At 44.0% G+C, this 21,080-nt stretch overlaps 1 protein-coding gene across 4 annotated transcripts in view; it reads right to left on the bottom strand.

Moving 5' to 3' along the window:
* The window catches only part of C1QTNF7 (C1q and TNF related 7), a 52,565-nt gene extending 34,483 nt beyond the window's left edge, over nucleotides 1–18,082 (bottom strand). For 3 of the 4 annotated variants that reach the window (XM_075420564.1, XM_075420565.1, XM_075420566.1), the window contains exon 1: nucleotides 2,598–2,794. The gene's annotated coding sequence lies outside the window, so the exon portion shown is untranslated. Of the gene's footprint in view, nucleotides 1–2,597; nucleotides 2,795–17,934 lie in introns of those variants that run through there. The other variant, XM_009934334.2, reaches the window with a different exon arrangement.
* Between the last annotated feature and the right edge of the window lie 2,998 nt (nucleotides 18,083–21,080).

The following is a 21,080-nucleotide window of genomic DNA, read 5'->3' as shown; positions in this document are numbered from 1 at the left end:
TTAAAAAGCAAACTCTTGAAATCTGAAGGTCAGATGGAGAGGGACAAAAGATCTATAATCTTTAGAGCAGTAAATGAATATCCAATAGCAAAACATTTGGATGAAATGTGTTTATCTGGCTTCTTTTCCTTGAAAGAAAATAAGAGTTATCTTCTTATTTGAGATTTATTCTCTCCGTTTGTGTCCCAAAATTTATTCCTGGTCTAAGATCTTATGTTCTTAGATTCTCCATTCATCAAATTTCATAGCTGTACCTCCTGAAAAAATGAAATTTTAGAATAAGAAAGATCAAAAGATTTTTTTCTTGTTTGTTTCCATAGTCACTGCATTATTTCCTCTGGGAAATTCTGCAAGAGGAAGATTTCATCCTGCTCACAGTATACATTAGAGTGAGAATGTAATTCACAGCCTGGGCAGCTCCTTTGACTCTTTTTTGTTTCTTGTTTGCTTTGACTGAACTCAGACTAGTGTGTTTTGCAGTTGGTTTGTAACTTGAAGACACAAATTGAGTAATGGGGTGAAAATATCTCACAACAAATAATCCCGAAAAACATGTGGGTTATTGGTGTGCAAGCTAGGAAGTGACATCAAGCATCTAGACATGGACACTTTTCATTTAGTGCATCAGTTCTGCATACTAAGACAGAGTACATTCCTTCCCATAAAGTATACACAACAAAGTATTTAAAGATGTTCATATTTAAAGCCATAACCATCTGCTTATCACAGACATCTGTTGCTTCAAAGCAAAGGACTATATGAAAGGTTCAGAAAGCTTTAGAGCTCAAAAGATGCATTTGCCAAAAGACTAATGGAACACATGAACATACATAAATTCCAAAAATATAACAAACTGCTTTTTTCTCCCTGGAGTGCAGTTACACCAGCTAGGTATGTGAGAGTTGAGTTGCAAAGAAAAAACAGAAGAGTTAGCTCTCAGCCATCTCTGTACTGAAAATTAAACTTTTTGTCATTCTCCAAACACTCTTGAAAAGCAACATCTTCTTCCTCCATCAGCAGAGGAGTCTGACTTGCACACAGATCCCCTGCATCTCTGACTTGATCCTGCCAATGCACCTTGAAAATGTGATTGCTATCACCCTGTAGCTTCTTGCTACAGAGCCTTTCCCCATTCTCGCTCAGGGAGGTGATACCCCAGCTTCACTGGGAGCAGCACGCTGCAGCTCCGCAGCCCTGTGTGTCTATTGCTGTCCTTGCTATTCTGGCACCCAGGTCTGACAGCCTGGCTGAAGTCAAGGAGAGCCTTCCCATTGACTTCAACGAACCACGAGCATCTCCCTTAACAGACAGTGCCCCTTCCCCACCTGCATCTTGCATTGCCATGGAAATGCAAGTCAACAGGAGGGTGGGGAGAGGCAGTAAGCTCTTTGGGGTACATCTGTGTTCCTCTGAGCACCTGATGCAAGAGGCAATTGCGATAGCATATCTGAAATAAATAAGGTTGGTATTGCCCTGTAGGTATGTGCCAGATTTCCACCATGAGGGGTGGAAGCAGACTTTGTACCTTTCGGACATGTGGGTCTGGACCTGCTAAAAGTTATTTGGAACTGGGAAAAAGTGTGAGCAAACTGAAGGTGCAAAGTCAGAGGGATTAGGTGCTTTGGGAAAGGCTGCAAGGAATGCAAGGGCGCTAGAGACTCTCTGGACAGGAGGATACTGGAAACCCTGTGTATGTTAAATCTCTGTCTCAGATTAATAACCCTTGTACCTGGTCTGTGGAGCTAATCAAGCTTCCTGGCACAACAGCCAGTTTCCATCCGTTCATCACCCTATCTGCACATGGGCAGACATCAAAAGGGCTGGGAGGACTTCACAGACAAGAAGAGAGATTTGGGATTTCAACGCCTGTCTGCCAGGCCTATTGATGCCAATATGTACATGAACTGCACAGAGAACAAGGAAATATTTCATGACCTTAAATTACATTGTGAAGCTCAGAGAAAGCTCATCCATGCCCTGCAATAAACTCTAAATCACCATAGAGAAAGTGATTAACTTAAATATAAGCATGAACAGGAAAATACATTTTATAAAGCAATCAAAATATTTCCTCTGTCATCTAATGTTCCTCTTAGTCACATAATCTGTGACCTCTTAAACCTCACTATAAAGCATATAAAATCCCACAAGACCACAAGTTCAACATGGGGGTTACACACCACTTTCGGGTTCACTGACTCTGCTTTATGAACTACCCTTCTGCTCTTTGCACAAATTTTGTGTTTTGCTGCCAGCTTCTCATTGTCCTTGAACTCAGAGTAACAAGAAATTGAAGAAATCAGACAGTTCTCCGTGCTGATCACAGAGAACAGTAATTGTCAGTGATTGGGAAAGCAAGCAGAGCCTGCCCGAGCCACGTACAGATTCTGCTCCTGACACTACTCACAAGCAAAACATTTCTAGAGAGGTAAGTTATTTATTTATTGTGCCAACATAGACACATTATTCAGAGCAACAGCAAGATAACAATGCTACTAGAATTAGGAAATTAATCTCAAGTCTAGATTATCTCAGAGTTTTCATGAGGCAAGAGAATAGATGAAGTTTGCTTCAGCAAAATGAAGCCCTTTACTTACATAGCTTGCAAGAGCTTCCAGCAGCTGGAGTTGCAGTGCATACTGATGTTTGCTGAAAAGCCCCCTAACTTTGGCACTGGAGACGGAACATAACTCATTGGTGCTTCAGATTGAAAAATAATTTCCTTTAAAAATACTCTTACATGGTTTTTTTGTCAGTGGTGCACACTGACAGTAGACTGCGAAGGAGAAAGCCTGTCTGGTGTTGTGAGGAAAGAATTCTCTCTCAGCTGAATCCGAAAAAAAAAGGAGTCCTTGACCTTGACAACTAGAATAAATCTACTATATCTGCTGGCTCTTTTCTGAATGCATACTTGAGCAGTAACATAAGAGGGAGCGATCGGAGCACAGAAACTGTGGCGTGTCGTGCTCTGTACTGGTAGGGTATGGGAGCAATGCTTCTAGCAGAGGCACAGGAAAATGAAAACACAATGCATGTTTTCAGCTTTTATTTTGTTCACATATTTTAAAAATAAAACAAAGACGACCGGCTTCTCTATTTCCGTTCATGACTCCCCGGTGGCAGCACTCTCAGCTCTGTCCCCTCTGCTGAGGTTCCTTACGTTCCAGATGAGGTTTACTGCTGACTTTCTATTTCAAACCTCGATTTCTGAGAATCTCTGTCTCTCAGCCAGGAAATGTAACCCAGGCTGAAGTTTAGCATTTTGGACATCGTAAATGCAATGAACCGCCTGCAAGCAAAAGGACTGTGTTTTGGATATTTTTTCTTCTCCTCCAAGAGATCTGTTTGCTTCTTTTTTTCTCTCTCTCTCTTTCCTTTGGTGTGCTTAAACTTATCAAACTTCGTAAAAACAAGCATAGCTTTTGGAACTAATCCTCAGTAGAACAAATAGTGTGATGAATATGAAAAGCAAGATAATGATGCAGCTTAAAATAGATAAATGTAAGGTTTCAGCAAAAAAAGAAGCTCCCTGCTCCATGGTAAAATTATACTTACAAGAATAAAGACATTATTTTAAAAGTAGTCATTCAATTCCTAGACAATGAGGACAGAGGTTTTATGGAGAGGATGAAAAAAACGAGAGATAAGAAAGGAAGAAAATGTAAGTCCTCATTCAATCCATTTTATTCAGTTGCGAAAGAGGGAAAAAGGGGAAAAAACTTACAGTGTAAAATCAATATTTAAAATATTGTAAATGTGATATTCCTAGCTATATGAAACATAAAGATAAAAAAAAAAGCCCTCAAAACTTTTAACAAGCATTTCTAGTTTGAGGAAAGAATATTTTGTAATGAAGAATGATCAAATGATCTCTTTTGTCTAGTGTGTTATTCCCCTTGTGTGACAACGGACTTGAAAAATCCCCTACATGGTTTATATGTGCGTTATCAAGGTTTTTCTTGAACCACAGACTTGGGGTCAGCTTTTGTTGTTGCTTCTTTTTTTTGCAATTTTATTAAGACACTAAAACACATGTACAACTTCAAAGTTGCTTATGGGTAATTAAAGTGTCTCTCCCAGTTGTAGCTGACTAGTAGCAGTGATGTATTGTGTTGAATGAGAGAAGTCTTAGTTTCAATTTAGTTTCCATTTATATCCACTTCCTTTGTCAAATACTGAAACTCTAAGTCTACAATAAATTATTTTGACACTTTTCAGCCCTTCCTGCTTCAGCCTTTCCCCTTCCCTTTCTCCACTAACGTTTTCAAAATATGAGGCCCAATCAAACCATATATGTATATCTTGAATTTCAATATATTGGCATTGATTTTTGTTTTTTTAAATAAAAATTCATATTTGAAAGCTGTTGCTTTAAAACTAGCATGGGTGCAAATATTGTTCTTCAGATGCCCAAACACCTTTTCTCTGCAGTGGGCTGAAGTTTGATGCCTAGGGCTTGTCTACGTGGGTTGGTGCTGAACTGTCCAGCCACCCAGGGGTGAGCCCGTCATCGCCCGCCCTGCTGGAGCTCTTCCCTCTCCGCTAAGCCATCGGCAAGTGCATATTTTCTCCTTCTCTCCCAGTTCAACTTTTCTATTTTTAGAAAATAGTTGGGATTTATTACTTTTGCTCTTGTTTCACTATGCGGAGGCCTTGTGACCTGGCTTGCAGCAGCAAGGCTTGGCACAAGGGACGACCCACACATGCCCGGGTTACAGACAGCAGCCCCACGCGGGGGGCGCGTCAGGACCCCATCCAGCTTTCCGTCCAGAATTACAAGAGGCTAAACTTCAAAAACTGCTTGGGATCTATTACCTACTTCTTTGCGAAGCGCTTTGAGGCAAGCAGGATATATACCTCACTTCTGAGAACCAGATCTTGCTGGTTTCCCTACGGACATCTGAAGCACACCACTAACTGGAGCGCCAGCTGATTACCCCCTGGTGTGACTCTGTTTCTGCTCCAGGGATCTGGCTTTCCCCCGAGGAAGCGACAAGCCGTTGGGCAGTGCGCTTGCAGCTCCCCATGCATGGTTGGTGTCATTTGTCCCCAGCCCGTTTCAGCCACAAGGCAGCTGTGTGAGCCCTGCAAGCCTTGGGGCACTGCGCGTTACTGCGGCCGCGCACAGTCGTGTCTCACGGATGGAGACAGTGGTAGACTCTGAATATATCATCGGCTTTGCTGAATACTGCGTATGCATTCGCAGACTTTTATACAGGAGTTAAGAAAACAGTTCACGCAGTAAGGGACACAGTTACAATTGTAGTTGTCTATGTGAAAGGGGAAGCTTGGCCAGGACCCCAGAAGCTACAACACAAACAGCAATGTGTGAGACTTGTTGGGTGAAGTCTGTGTCATGATCTACCACACCAAAAACTTTAAAATCTGTTTTGTTTTTTATTTTTTTTTTCTGATAGAAGTGTAGACCCTTATATGTAAAAGAAAGTCTTATGTTTCTCACTTGTCTTTCAAACGCGCCCCAGAAGATTGGTTGCGCTGTGCTGCCCGCGGGCTGGGAGCACTGCTCTGCCGGCGTGACGCTGTACGGTTACCTCTGAGACCCGGAGAAAGTAGGTCCCTCTGTGTGATGTGACACAATCCATTAGACTGCCTTGATCAGACTTTGTTTTCACATTGTCTGATTTTACACACAGCTTTAAAACATTTGGGAATAGCAGGTATATACATCCCAGTAGCTGTTATTTCCAGTGTCAGCTCGCCAGGCTTTTGCAAAGCCCACACTGAGTGAGAGACGCGACATGCGCAGAGTCAATAGGAACCACACGGCTCATTTTCACTGTTGCACGCAAAGGCTGGGGCAGAAGGACTGAAACACTGACTCAGTGGCAGTGTGAGATGACACGGCAGGTAAATGTGAACTAGAGAGCACATTTCCCAATGTGTAAACTTTCATTGCCTTGAAATGGTAATCTGGAAATAAACCATACCACTGGTTGGCTCTGTGGAGGTACAGTGCTACCTGAAGGCACTTGCTCTGTTTCTAGGATCAGACACTGCAAATACTTTTGGTGTCAGCATTGACCTGCCCTGAATCAGGTCAGTCCATCACAACTTAGCTGAGTTGTCCCTCATGGAGGCAAGCTGTCTCTGGCAGTGCTACCCTGGGGTGTGCACCATGGTCTCCAGCGCTCCCAGAGGATGCATTTTCGGAGGTGCAGCTTTAGAGTGGAATAACAGGAGTAATTTGGGTTGGAAGAGACCTTTGGAGTTCATCTTACTCATCATCTGCTCAAAGCAGATCTAATCAGTTGTCAGCTATCTCTGCAGTACGTGCTGTGATGACTCTATCATTCAGGGTTTTCTGCTCCATACAGCACATCTGACCTCCATTACCCCCAAGGGCAAGGAGGTGACTCAATGATTATGATCCAGAGGGATTTTGCATCCCTTATCCCTGCTAATTACAAAACATTGGTTATTGCAATATCTGATCACCCAATCGTTTGATTATACTTATTTGGCATGGAAGCCAAAAAATGGTATCTCACTTCCCAGATGTAGGGCACAAGGATGACATTATTTGTCAGATATCGCATAGTTTGTGCAGAGTAAGAAACTGAGTGGTCGTCTCTCAGGGCCAGTGTCCTACCTGCTGTCACCTCTCTGTGCATTCCTGTTATTAGTTAGCTATTAGCTATTAAGAGCCACCCTACTATTACAGATACTTTTTTGAGTCAAGGGACAAAGTAAGATAGCACTTTAAGGTGCCAGCTATGGAATGGGTTCCAGTGTTGAAGCTGGAAGTGGGGGAAAATTAAAAAGTGCTAACGCTGCTGCTGTACATGTGGAGGGCAGCTGCACCAAGGATCATCAAATGAATGATTCTCCTTAAAACACAGCCCTTCTCACAATCTGGAATGGGACACAAATTAGTAAAAGCTGTTTTTGGAAACCAGGAAAGGTCCCCATGATCTCCACTGCTGTCAGTGAGAATTCTTATTATAATGATCGAAAACTATATGAAGGTGAGTATTGCTGCAACTTGTTTAAATTGGAGGCCTGCAAAAATATACTGAAGACATCTGGAATCAATTTTTGTTTTGAAATTCACCTTGTACATAAGATGGGCCTGGGAAGAATTTACAGACAAGATAGTCTTGTCTTGAAAACAAGAATGAAAATGCGAGTGTTTAAATATGTGCCTTTTATGCATGGCCCTCACATTTTGATCTCACATTTAGCTTTTGGTGAGTAATACTGTTTTATACATGGTCCCACCAATATATATATAAATGGCACGTAGCTAGGAAAGAATATATTACTTCTGGTGAAAACAAAAAGAATATAGCATGGGTCACAGATCTATGCTAGACTTGTTCTGCTTCCTGGAGTGACCCATTTAAGCGTCTTTGCAACGCATACATGGATGTCCCATACTGCCAACCCTCATCTTGCACACTGCGCTGCATACCTGCTCAGACTTGCCAAGCCAGCAAAAGCTGGACCACAGCAATATCTCACTTAAGGTGAGATGCTAACAGCAATTGTTCATCTGGTCCCAGATAGAATATGAGCTACTGAATGATGGGCAAGAACTCAGGAGCTGCAAATTTCTGTTGACGCTTCAAATTGCACATTCAAAAGGAAGAACTCTAACTTTTTAATGTGTAATTTATTTTAATGTGTCCTTTAAACATAAAAAGCAAATCTTTTTAAACCAGTAATCTGTCATATCTTATGCATATAATTTCTCAGTCTTGAAATCTGAATGACCAGATCTTGAGCTGATACAAATCAGTACATCTGCATTGGTTGCAAGGGCAGCATAATTAATTTATACCACCTGAAGTTCCGGCTCAAAAATGTGCAGAAGCATATGTATTCCCTTTCTGGTCATGTGGGTGCCACTGGAAGATGACTCAGTACCTGACAGCTACCATGGCTTTATATCCACATCAAAGCTTACCCTTAGACCTTTCACCACACCCGATGGTGTCTGAACATTTATTTTTTGAGTGCTTCACTGAGCTATATAATTTAGGAACATCAAAAACACATACCATTAAAAAGCATCAAAAGCAAATCTCAAGCTTAGATACAAATGTCCTGAGTCTGCACTTGAGGAGCTGTGGGATCTTCCATTTGAGGGTCAGAAAGGATTTTTTAACAGACTGCCTTCCCTCTTAGAGGTCAGACAACATAGGTGAAGCCTTTAGATGCTTTAAGGCAAGGACATTCTCTCTTCCATTGTGGGGTATATCCTCAGCCAAAAGCAAAACTCATTTCAACTACTGCTTCTTCATCAGAGGTAGGAAGACAAAATAAGCTCCCTGGGAATTAGAAAACATGCTTTCTATCAGTAGCTTGTGTCATTGTGCTATCAAAAATCTGGTGCTCATCTACTTTCAACATGATGATAAAACATCTATGGTAAAACATTGTTTTTTGACAGTTTAAGAAAATGATCCTTTTTGGGACAGATCAAGTCCCCAGAAGTTACATCTGTAGCCTCTTCTTCTCCACAACCTTGGTGTTGTGGTTTAAAAAACAGTCAGAAACAAAAATCAGTGCCCCAAAATACCATGTTCAAGACATATCTGGCAATTTGAGATAGCTTTCCTCCTTCAAGTTCATCTTTTCATCAGGTCTGGAGTGAGGTTGAGGCTATTTCAGACCAAGATATTGAAAACAGCGAAGAGAAATGGTCTTTTCTTGCAATGAGCTGCAACCAGTTTCCTTCCTGCAAGTACGAGGCTTTCTGGCACAAAGGTATCCCTGACCATCCCTCATGAGCACAGCGTGAGGGAAGGCACCTCTGCAACTAGGTAGAGAAGCAGCCACTTGCAGTCTATGCTGCCATTTGAAGCACAGCCCAGTTTGCAAGAAGTAAAGGGCTGCATCGCTAGTGTGATGGCATATGGTTTCTTCATTTGGAAAAAAGCTTCAGAACTGAAAAGCAGATTGCATCTCTGCAGAGTAAACTGGTGCTGGTGCTCTCATTGCATTTAGCTTCAGGCTGCTTAAGCAATACAGGATTGTCTGGATTGAGGTTTGTTGTTGTTGTTTATTCCAAAAATAGAATTGTTTAAGCTCTGTTCAAGCTCAGTGTTGTTCCAATCGTCTTCAATTTTCTTCTCAAACACCCTGTTTTCCCAGATCTCTTTATGGATACTCTCTATGGGAGGGACGGGAGTGTAGTAGCTGGAGCAGAGCACTGAGGCCTCTGGTTCCTGCTTTTAGTGCTGCTGTTGACTCTAATCCTGCTTTCCTTCTGTTTTTCTTCTGTTCTTCTATTCCCCTTCTCACTCCTTCCTTCAGCCTGACTGATGTTCAGACTTGATGAGAAGTTACTTGCAATCCTGGTACATTGTCTAATCCTACCATTTAATAGAAGTAATGGAGGAGAATGGTTTCTCAGCTGCTCCAGCCCCCAGAGATGCTACTCACAGCAGAAGAGAATGCTGAGGTGAGGAGTGCTAGTCGTTGCAACAGCATCCCACAGCCTTATCACCATTCCTGTGTAAGATTTGGTTTCCCATGCCCCTAGCAAAAAGCTGCGTGTGAGGCTATTTTACATTTTCTTACAAGCTGCTCAGCTGCTGCAATTAAATCTGAAAGCCCAAACTTCCAAAAGCAGCATGCTATGCCGTGGCTACAGTACATGTACCTGCACGCCTGGGGTTGCAGGGGCTTATTTTTGTGTGTGAGAGCCGAGGGGAGCACCGCCTGCGTTGCTGGGTCCCTTTCTGCAGCAGGGGCACCGGCATATGAGGAGTACGGAGCATTGCAGCATCTGCTAGGAGAAGACACCTAACTGAACCCTATTTTTAAAGGTTTAGTTGAAGAAATAGGTATAGCCATCTATTTCCTATAAAACAGGGCTAGGTTTAGCACAGCAATTTGCAGACTGAGCTCAGATTCTTCCTGTTTTACCTTTTAGGTAATAAACCCATAAACTCCTGGGGTTCAAGTAACTCTGTGCTGATGAGCCCTGCCTCCCCCTGCCCTGGATTCCCGGCTGCGCAGTGACCTGCAGCAGCAGGACCAGCCCCACTGAGCCCTGCTGAGCCCCATCCCATCACCCCCGCAGGCAGGGGTCTGCAGGCTGCCGAGGCCCTGCGCGAGGGCCCCCTCCCACTCTCACACCAGATACTTTCTGGTTTGTGGATGCCCAGGCATTAAGACTGTTCTACTGCTGGTAGGACATGCCTTTTCCCGTCACCTTTCACAGATGCCCAAGGCACGGAGAACTCCATCGGCAGCCCCAAGTTCTGCCTTTCCGCAGAACTGGGCCAGCATTGCTGCCGTGTCTCCAGGAGCTGTTAAGATCTTTTAAAGGCTACTGCACTGCTTTTACTTCAGTGCTGCCTGTACACGGCAGACATGCTGTGGCTGGGTGCCAAGCTGCCTGGAGAAGAGCCTTTTTTAGTGAATAATAACACAAACTGTAAGCAGTAGGAACTGGTGGTCTGAAGTAGGTGTCAGCAGAAGTAGGGCACATATATTGTTTGTAGGCTGGGTGGCTTAATACATGTGCGTGTGCTGAACTACCGACGCTCCGAGGTTAGCTGTGGACTCCAGCGCTGACACAACGTAGGCAAAATCAGTAATTTTCTCAGTCTTATCTGGAATGGCTTTGGACTCGGGCCCCTTCCCATCAACGCCTTACACCATTTCGTTGGGTGGAGTGAACACTGTTTCTGTGAAGCTTTTTGGTGCAGCCCTGCCTCGTCTGGGTGCCGCTCTCCAGCCTTCGCTCTCAGGCAGCCAGGGTGAAGTAACATCCCCAAAAGCAAAAAGAGGTTCCTTTGGCGCCCATGCAATGGAGGGCTGCAATGTCTGTTACGCACAAATAACATTCTGAATGCCTAAATAGATAAATATTAGAGTTGTTGATGAAAAGAAGCAATGCCAGCTGCTTTTGGCCAGCAGAACAGGAACCTATCCCTTTGCTTCATGTTGAAAAATCTTTGGATATTTAGGGCTCGCAAAAATTAGGGGGAGGAAGCACCGGATAATGATATCTGCCACATGTTTACTTCATTCATGGACAAATTAACCTTAATTATACAATTTTTAAATCAGCTTTAAGTGGAAGGGCCCCTCCTCACCCCCCACTGCTGCATATTTGGGGGATTAAGTTGTTTGTTTTTAGTGATAAATTAGAAACATCTGCTTCCGCTGACATGCTGGAAAGGAGGAACTTACAGCAAAGTGGGCAGCCGGGCTGCTCTGATGCTGAGGAGGATTTGGTACCAGGACACAGTCACCCCAACCTCTGGCCACGGGGTCAAAAAGGATCAGGGCCTTTCCCCTCTCGGCACAGGGGCTCGGCAGGGCAGGGGAGGTACATGGCTGCTGCCAGCCTTCCTCAGGATGGTTCTGGGAGGTTGGAGCAGTGGCGAGCATCTCCAGCAGCGTGTGCTCAGCAGAGCCTTCCTTTTAAGGGTGTCTTGGCAGTTCTTCCGTGCAAGCGAAACTGTTTCTGCTGTGGGATCATGAATTTTTAAGGTCAAGGAATCCAAGTTTCGTGCCAGAGTTGCTGCAGAGGTTGTTCAAGCGTGAGCGGCGATGGCAGAAAGCAGTCTGGCCACCCCTTCTGATGAAGAAAATGGTGGTATTTGAGGGAACAGAGATGTTTTACAATCCTGGTGTACTGCCCCAGCAGTGATACAACTTTGCGATTGCCAAGGTGGGTTGGGCACGCCCAAGAGACATATCCTGTCAAAGCACTTCAAATGGGCTTTCACCTCATGCAGGAGATATGAAAAGGACTCTCCTGGCTACAAGTCATTGTCTGCAGGAGTGGAAAGATGGGGCTAAATCCTGCCAGGTGCAGCAATCCAGATACACCCTGGGCATCCACGGAGCTGCACCTGTGACGGACCTGGTCTGTGCATCCCCTTACGCCACCCTGCTGAAGGGAACCACAAGGCTTGGTTTGACTTTGGCGTGGCCTGGATCTCACTGTGGGGTTTTAATATGTGTGCTACTGGGATGCAGAAACAGGTGCTGTACACACAACAGTCAGATATTTTTTTCAGCCTTTGGCAATCAAAACTCTCAGATGGCAGCACTGGTCCGCAAGGACAGAGCACGCCTGCAGAAAGGGAGAAACCGAGATGCTGCGAGGTTTCTGACAGCTCCTGTTCCTGAGATGCCCTGTTTATCTGCCTGGATATTTTCTCCACGTGAGTTTGAGCATTATGTGCGTTTAACCAAGATTTTCCAATAATGTATCAGATCTGTTAGAGCAAGAAACCCCAGGCAAATTCAGTGCATGCTCTCAGACTGGCTGTACGGTACAGGTCCTGTGAGTAGGACACCTGGCAGCGCAGGAGGCACCACTCAGGTGTGATGCAGTACAACATAATTAATAACATTTCTGTCTGAAAAATTCCAGGCACAGAAATTCTGAATCGCGGTTCTGCCTGAAGCAGACTACAGAATCAGGACTGAGGCGTGTTGCCTGTTGTTGTGCAGAGGAAACTCTCAATTCTCCTTAAGAAGCTGAAGGCAATCTCCAATGCAGATTCAAAAACCTCATTCCGATGTAAAGCATTGTAATCCAGCTGTAAAGTTTAAAATACAGTGAAATGCAACCCCTCCTCTAGAGAAACCAAATAATATCCACCGCAGACCCATGGGCCCGGGTGTGCAGCAAAGCCCTCCTGAGACCCAGGGGCCAGCACTGGGCAGAGAGGACCTGCTCCCTTGGGGGCTGCAGGAGGGAGTGGAGAGGTAACAGGACAATCTGTTTGACCACTCTTTTCAGTGGTGCCCAGTGACAGGACAAGGGGCAATGGGCACAAACTGAAGCACAGGAAGTTCCATCTGAACATGAGGAAGAATTTCTTCACTCTGAGGGTGACGGAGCACTGGAACAGGCTTCCCAGGGAGGTTGTGGATTCTCCTTCTCTGGAGGTATTCAAGACCCGCCTGGACAAGGTCCTGTGCAGCCTGCTGTAGGTGACCCTGCTTCGGCAGGAGGGTTGGACTAGATGACCCACAGAGGTCCCTTCCAACCCCTACCATTCTGTGATTCTGTGATTCTGTGACACCTAGCCAGGACCACTGACCCTGCCTGTCCTGCCTAAGCCATCTTCTTCTGCCCATGCTGCTTGATCTTTGCGTTCCCATGAGGGACATGGATACAGGATGAAGTTGATGACCAAGTTGATTGTGATGAAGTTGAATCAGCAAAGGGAACCTTTTTTCCCTTCTTTTCTCTTTGCCCAAACTGGGGAGAGAAGTGAAAATTTCCTTTTCTAGGAGAGGAGTGGGGCCTGTGACCTGGACTGCAGGCCTTTATGGGAATTGCTTTGCCGGAGTGTAGATCATCCTGTTCCCACCCCAAAAATCACTGCATCTCTCTGGAATGATTTCTTGCTGCCCCACCACAAAGCTGGTGCTCAGAGGTCATCTGCAGACACGTATTGCCACTTTCTAGCAGGAACATGTGCACTGAATAACAGGAACAGTAAGTAACTCAAGAGAGGCCAAAGCAGTCTCAGTCTTCCTCCAGCCACTGGGAAATCAGCTAGAGGAGAAGGGTAGAGGAACCGAGGGGAAGCTGGACACAAGTAAAGACGTTTGGGACTGGGAGAGCTGCTAAAGCAGGGCTGAGATCAAAGGCTGTTCTTGGGTTTTGGAACCAAAAATGGACAGGCTTTGGAAGATAACCTTCAGAGCATATCTGTGCAGAGCTGGAGCTCGTAAAGTCTCAAAGGAGCCAATAGCTCTGTAAAAAAATATTGACATGTTGTCTGGAATAAACAATGGGTGCAAAAAGCAGCCTAGATGTTTCTCTGTTGAGTCCTAAAAAAGCCACTTCCACTCTTTAGCGGCAGTGAAAAAGGACTCGAAACCAGCAGTCTGGGATGTGTCGGGGAAGTGGGCTCAATCCCCAGGTGCATTAAAGCACAGCAGACCGGCGCTGTGCAGGAACATCAGTGCGGGGCTAGCAAGGCTGGCGTAACATCAAGTTTTTATAGACTGCTGAAAAGAGAAAAGACTTTTGGTCCTGAGTTGTAACTGCTAGCGAGAATAGCAGACGCGTGTTCCAGCACAGGGAGACGCTCCCAAGAAAAGGGAGAGTTTTCCTGGAGAAATCCAGAAAAAGTTTAGACTTTCTTTTCCAAAGGGTAAAAAAACCCCAAGGTTTTGAGAAAAAACCCCAAGTTGCTGAGAGGTCCCTCTCTCAGCAACTCACAGATCAGGTCCCCCTGTGCTGTGCTGACAGGATGCCCATGCTGGCCTGGACCCAGCCACGAGGCCTGTTGGACCAACGAAAAGAGTTGGGATGAGCACGCTGGACACAACACCTCTTCAGCTCTGCCCTTTGAGCCCTCCTTGTTTTTATAGCATCATCACTCCCTGTTTTTATTGCACATTTTTTAAACTACATTTCAGGTCCCACCTCCGTTATTAATATCCCCTCCACTCTCTTTTTTTGCTGAAAGAAAAATATCTTGCTTGAAAGAATGTAGCAAAAACTGAGAGAAATAAAACAGAGCTCATGAATTACAATACATCCGAAAAAAACATCCCCTTACCCAACAGTTCCCTTCCTTCCCCAGCTTTAATCTCATGTTCTTGCCAGATGTTCCTGCTTGTTGCAGGGCGTCTGATTTTGGGTTTAGGGTCTCTCCAAAGAGGGAGGACAGAGCGTAAGCTGAAAATAGGATGGGTGGCCTGAAGGTGTCCAAACACAGTCAACTATCTCCATTAAATCTTGTTCGAGATTTGGCCTCCACTCCTGTAGGCTGCACCCCATTTGGGACTGAGAGACGTGATACTCACACAGATGAGGAAGACAAATCCAGTAGATAGACTGAAGATGAGCCAATACATTTAAGCCAGCACAACATATGGACTCTTACATCTCTCAGCCTAGGAAAGATTGCTCCCCACAGATTTCTTCTAGGTTTGCCCAGACTAAGTGAAAAATCCCAGCCAGCGAGTCTTTTCCCCTCTTTCCCTTTGGATTATTTTATAACCATATACCTCTCACTGCCAGGGTCTTTTTTCCATGATGCACAGCCTATTCTTCGCCTTTAAAAATGGTGCCCACTGTTCTCTGTGGTAAGAGCTGTTTTTATACCAAAGAGTTCTACCCATTCCACTGAATACGCCTCACAGAAATATGTAGGCTGTTTGATCATATTGTCATATCCCCTTTCACTCTAAGGTTTAGTGAAACCTTAAAGTCTTCAAGACTCGTGTCAGGTCCTCCACAGCTCTGCCTTCCCTGCTTTGAGCTTTCCCGCCTTCATCTGAGATAGAATCATAGAATCATAGAACCGCTTGGGTTGGAAGTGGCCTTAAAGGTCATCTCATTTCAAGACCCCTGCCATGGGCAGGGACATCTTCCACTAGACCAGGTTGCTCATCAGGTCAGGCTTGAGGCTAGAGACCCAGGAACAGATCCACACTGCTTTTCCAAAATGAAAACTGAATCCTAATCTATGAAGAATCCAAACATTTTACTTCAGCATTGCAAAATTGGAGTTATCTGGGTTTCTTCTTCAAGCCAACAGAGAAACTACCCTACTGATCTGCACCTCTTTAGAGAGATTTTGAGCAGAAATTAATACTTTTTTCTGACAGCTGCAGCCCAATGCCTCTATCTAAAATGGCGGCCACTTGCCACCTTTATTTTCCAGGTGTGATCATGAAGATGAGCCTGCAAAGGCTCTAGATTTTTCTTCCAAGGCAATCACATAATTGCTTTGTTGTCCTTTTGACTAACAAAGAATCCACTCCAGCAGATAACATGGAGTTTGACGTATCTTATGTCTGTGACAAGAAACCTCTAGGAATCAGAAACACTGTATTTTTTTATGTCTCTTACTTGTAGAAAAGGTTGCAGCCTTAGGATTTTCACTCCCCTATGAGGTTAAGTTTTTCTGGCCAGTCTAAATTGTAATTTTATCATCTGCAATGTCTGTCTCTGGGAACAAGAATGTTATTTGATCATGCAACAACAGTATGCATCTGTTTAAGGACCTTGGAAATTACCAGTGCATGGGACAGACCTGTGAATGGACGTCACAGAAAATTAAGGGTATTTCAGCTTTATCTCAGTGAATGTGACAGAGGATCTTCTCCTGCAGGCACGCAAACACAGCCCTTGGGACACTGCTCCTGTGTGGATTTCCATCTACATTCTCACCTTGCTGCTGTGACTGAGCCGTAGGTAAGTGCAACAGTGAAGTGTGGAGGTGGCGGAGGAGACAAAATAAATTGAACATCACGTTCTTTGTTTGCATTATTGCCTGTGATTTCTGCTGAGCCAGAAGCAGTCCCTGTGGCTGAGATACTGAATTTCAGAAGCCATCCTGTCTCCTGTGTCACTAAGCAGTACGGAGTGGGACCAGCCTTCATCACCTTCACTCTCACCTACCCATCAGATCACTGGGGTATTGTGGAGGAAGGACAAAGAACAGGCAACCACTAAGAGAGGGTAATACGCTTCCCAATCCCCTTGCCGTGTAGTCCTCACCCAGGTGACACTCAATGGAGGTGTCCCTAGCTCTGCCTTTCCAGAGCTCAATGAGGATGATGATGGTGGCCTTCCCACTTGGCACAAAACTTAACGCAGGGGCAGCTTCAAAGGGAACCAGGCTTTCAGGATTTCCCCTGTGCCAGTGGACAGGCATATCAGCTCCTCCACTTCCAGTTTTGCTTTTCCATACCCTTTCCCATGCCCTCTCTGCTCTGTGTTTCTCTACTCTTAAATGCATTTCTGAGGCGGAGCGTGGCCCATAGGGACACAGCATCATGGGGACTGACAGCCCTGCATTCCATCAGGGCAAGTCTGCTCCAGTATTGCAGATGAAGTTGTCCCAAGCCAGGGAAAAGAGGGAGCGGGCACTGTACGAAAAAGGGATTCTCTACCTCTTTAATGCTGCATGCTGTATAACATAATAATTGTGTGATTTCTGAAGCAGGTTGCTGTTAGCGAATTTCCATAGCTTGCACAGCTCCAAGGGCTGTGGGTAATGCTGCACTCACACCCATATTTTCCTAAAACTTTGGCCTGAAAAGCTTCATCATTTCCTTGAAAGCGAGTGAGTGAGTTAGAGAAATTAGCCACCTTTGTGAGTATCAGGTTTTGGGCAGCTGGCATGCAGGCAAGCCTTGCCTCAGCCTCGCCCCGATAATGGTAACCAGAGACCCAGGGGAAAAAAGGGAGCAAGAAACTGCTAATCCATTTACACTCTCACCTACCCAGCCCAAGGTTGTGTTTAATCACTTAGTGCTCAGTGTTTCATTTATATTCTACAACACGTGTTGCTTGTAGCAGTGGAAGCACAATAAGCTAAATGACCTGGGGGAGGAGAAGCCAACAGAAGAAACACCTCAACAATAATCAATGGATATATTTGTGAGAGTTTAGTAAGTTGAATGCAGAAGCTTAACTTTGCAAGAGCACAACCCTGAAGAAAAATTATTTATTTGGTATTTACAGATTTTTTTTTGCAAAACAAGTTTCTAGGAAACCATAGCAACAAAGGTTAAAATGAAGATTTGAAATGATGTTGGAATCATTCACAAGGGAAAAAACAATAATATCTTTTTCGAGTTGATGGAATGTAAGATTAAAGCTAAGTAGAGAGAAATTTTTCAAAAGATTTTAGACAATTTAATCACCCTAAACCGTGTGAAAGATAGCCATTTAAAAATATTTTTTGACAAAAAATTATGTCCTTTATTTTTTAAAAAAAATCTGTCGGGTAACTTTCTGATAGCAATGTCATGTGTGTAAATGTCCAAGTTTATTACTCTTCTCTTACAAGACAAGATACATAAACAGATTTCACTGAAGCTCTGCTACAGTCAATTTCTGGTGAAATCACATGCATCCCAGCAAAAATCTGCATTTTTCTGAAAGGTGCCTCTAGTGCATTCCCTGCTTCAAGTGTGTTTCAGAGAGATCAGAATAGGAAAGTAGAATCACTTACAACTTACCTTTTTGCTCGAGTAGATGACATCAGATTTCTCAGGGAAAGCAATGCGCTTCTTTTGGGTAGCGTCGTAAGAGTTGTAAATTCAAGCCAACAGGCAATTGTTGGTGATTCAAAATCCTTTAAAACAAATTTAAATTCTGCGATGACAAATAGTGTACTTCATGAAAACTTATTTGAAGCTTGATGCTCTTGCATTGAGCTTTGTAACTGTCTGTCTCAGCTAAATAAGCTCCCACTCCTTTCCTCGGATACTTGCCAACTGTTCTAATTTAAAGCAACTGTGAGCTTGCTGCAAAACTCCTGCTGGAAGGAGCTCAGTGTATACCATGGAGCAAGGAGTAAGCGCCTGCTCCAGACTGAAGCAGTATGACAGAGTCCTAACGGGACCCGGGGCATAGCCTCCCCGAGGTAATGTTATATCATCTTTGGAAAGCATGATAGGCTAAATTGTCTCCTTCTCGGTAAAGACACAGAGAAGAGGAAAAAATCATGATTCTTCTGGCATGTAGTCCCCTCAGCGTGGGCTTTGGGAGGAGCAGCATCTGCCTCAAAGTGGAGGAAGAAGTAATAGCCCCAAATGCACAAAGTGCTCAGAGGTGCCAAAGAAGCCTGGTCCCCCACTTGGCCAAAAGACTCCCAGTGTTTTCAGAGGCACTGGTCCTTGCTCTGAGGCTTTGGGGACAGGTCCAAGGGTTTTCTCCTGGGCTGCTTCTGCTAATGCAATGTGGGGTGTTCCTCTCACAGGGGGTGGGACACCCAAGCTGAGGTTCATGGCCAAGCACAACCCCAAACTGCTCCCTCATGTGACTTTGAAGAGTTTCAAAAGAAACTCATGGCAACGATCCTATCTTCTGACACACTGTCAGACTTTAAATAACAGAGGTCTGATTTTCAAAGGCATCCGCTTACTGGGGATGGCTCTGTTCTGCTTTGCTCGAATGAAGATGGTGGAGCATGTGAAATGTTGTTCAGGCAGGAGAGTTGCTGGTGCCTGTGTCAAATTCCTCTGTTCTGCAAGGAATTTATTTCAACCAGTTATGGTTGATAAACATGGGGTGCATTTATGAATTGACAGAAAAGGTCCCCTTTTGCAAATACAAGTTTTCTCTGCAGAGTAGCTAAAAGCAGACAAACAAAAAGCCAGATTATAAAACATTGTTGTGATTTGGGAAATTTCAGTCTCTGAGCTTCGACATTAGTACGGTGAACAAACCTTTGTCTGAAACTGAGAGTCCTGAAAAGCCTATCTTAGACTATGCCCCAAATCACTGAGCGATTTTGGAAATGCATCCAACCGACCTGCTGATGCTAAGGTTATGTAAGGTTTGTTGTAGCTGTTACTAAGTGACTTTGGCTTTGTCAGCCATATTTTCTCACAAAACTAATGTAGGTGAAGATGGACTCATTAGACGAAAACTTTCAAAGGTGTGTGGTGCTCCTTAAAGAGGAAATTAATCTTCTGTGACAAAACAAGCCAAATGTCAAAATGCCACCTTTGAAGCGGCTATAGAAGATCTTGTTCATTTGAATGTTCTGATTTACATGACAATAAAATATGAAGTGTTTCTTATTTTAAATTGAGAATTAAAAAACAAGGTCCTGTGCATTCAGTCAATATAGATAAAATACCACTGACAATGGTGGGAGAAAGAATTTAAGGAAAACCACTTTTTTTTTTTTGCTAGTGGAGTTTCATTCCAGTACTAAATGATAATACCAGGATACAGAACACTGTTACGTACACAATCATATGGTAATGTGAAAACTTGAGTATATGATTTGACATGTCTTCATTTTTCCCCAAAGTATAGCTACCAGAATATTTTTATTTTGCTCTGTGGATTCGCTGGTGGACTTGGATGCAGGGGGGCAACAGTGAAAGTACAGATATCGTGCTATCATGTTACTTAAATGTATTGTAGAGACAACCTAAATGATTTCTGTATCTTAATATTTATTTTGTGATCAGGCAGTAGGCATGTCATTTTAGGTACTGGCACCTCTGGAAACTTGTATTTGCATGCTTGTGGTAATTACCTAGAACTTTTAGCGATCCTCCAGAGAGCATTGCCCGCAGTTGGCCTCTTTCTGCTCCTGTTTAGGGAAGCATGAGATGCTTCTTTCTCTTCCTGATGAGTCTTTCTTGGAGAAGCGGGGGATGTTTCCCCTGTCCCACAGGAAAAATGCATGTTTTCTAACAGTCTGTGGAGGAGACTGACAGGAATTACGAACCTGGGCTCTGCCGTTGATTCATACCTAGCTCTGGACCGAGTCTTCCGCACTTCCATTCAGTAACCCGTCTCACAGGAATATGACTAAGGACTAAATAGCTATCAGTGAAGTAGAAAATAGTACTAAACCAAATAATTTTATAGTAGCAGCAATAATAAAAATCAAATATTTCTTCTGAGCTGTTAATGTTTTATGCCCCCTGAGAGTACCTGGACAGGTTTCTGTGGCCCACAACTCAAAGTTAAAGCACCAGCTGGCAGTTTGGCTCTCACATTGTTGAGAAGGAGGCGTAAGGAGTAAGATGCAGTTAAAGCTTTGTCAGAGGGAAGGGGATGTGAGCTCCAGCATGACAAGAGTCTTAGAAGGAAGGAGCCGAACTAATTTCTTTTGCTTACCAGGCTTTCCAGATCAGAGGGGGGAGGCAAAAGTGGAGGAGAAACTACAAAGCGCTCTGCAAGTCTTGGAGGTTTAGGCATTCAACAGAAAACACAGGTTCCATTTTTTTGGAAGAAAGGTTATATTTTTATAGAGTTGCTCACTGGTGCCTGTGATAGGCTCATTTTTAATCCCTCGAAAGTTATAATTCTAGGCAACTATTTCTTCTTTCAGCACCAGAACACTGATTTTCTTGCTTTTGGCTTTGTCTAGAGGCAGCTGCAGTGGGATGGAGCTGCTAGCTACAGCAGCTGAACCGGGAACTGGTGTTTGGCACTCATGTCCTCACAGGTACAACACAGCAACTAACACAGGGGTTAGACAAAAAGGAATCATTCATCTCGGAGAAATTTCAAGGGGGAAGAAGATGCCTCTTGCCTCACCTGTGAGTGCAAGTGTTCATATGGTCCTGTATGTGTGGATATTTGTTGCATAACAGATTGTTGCATCTTATAGACAAAAAACATGATTTCACGTAAT

Source organism: Opisthocomus hoazin, chromosome 5 (assembly GCF_030867145.1).
Source record: "Opisthocomus hoazin isolate bOpiHoa1 chromosome 5, bOpiHoa1.hap1, whole genome shotgun sequence".
In the NCBI taxonomy this organism is placed as follows: domain Eukaryota; kingdom Metazoa; phylum Chordata; class Aves; order Opisthocomiformes; family Opisthocomidae; genus Opisthocomus; species Opisthocomus hoazin.
This window is presented reverse-complemented; position numbering and strand designations above follow the sequence as displayed.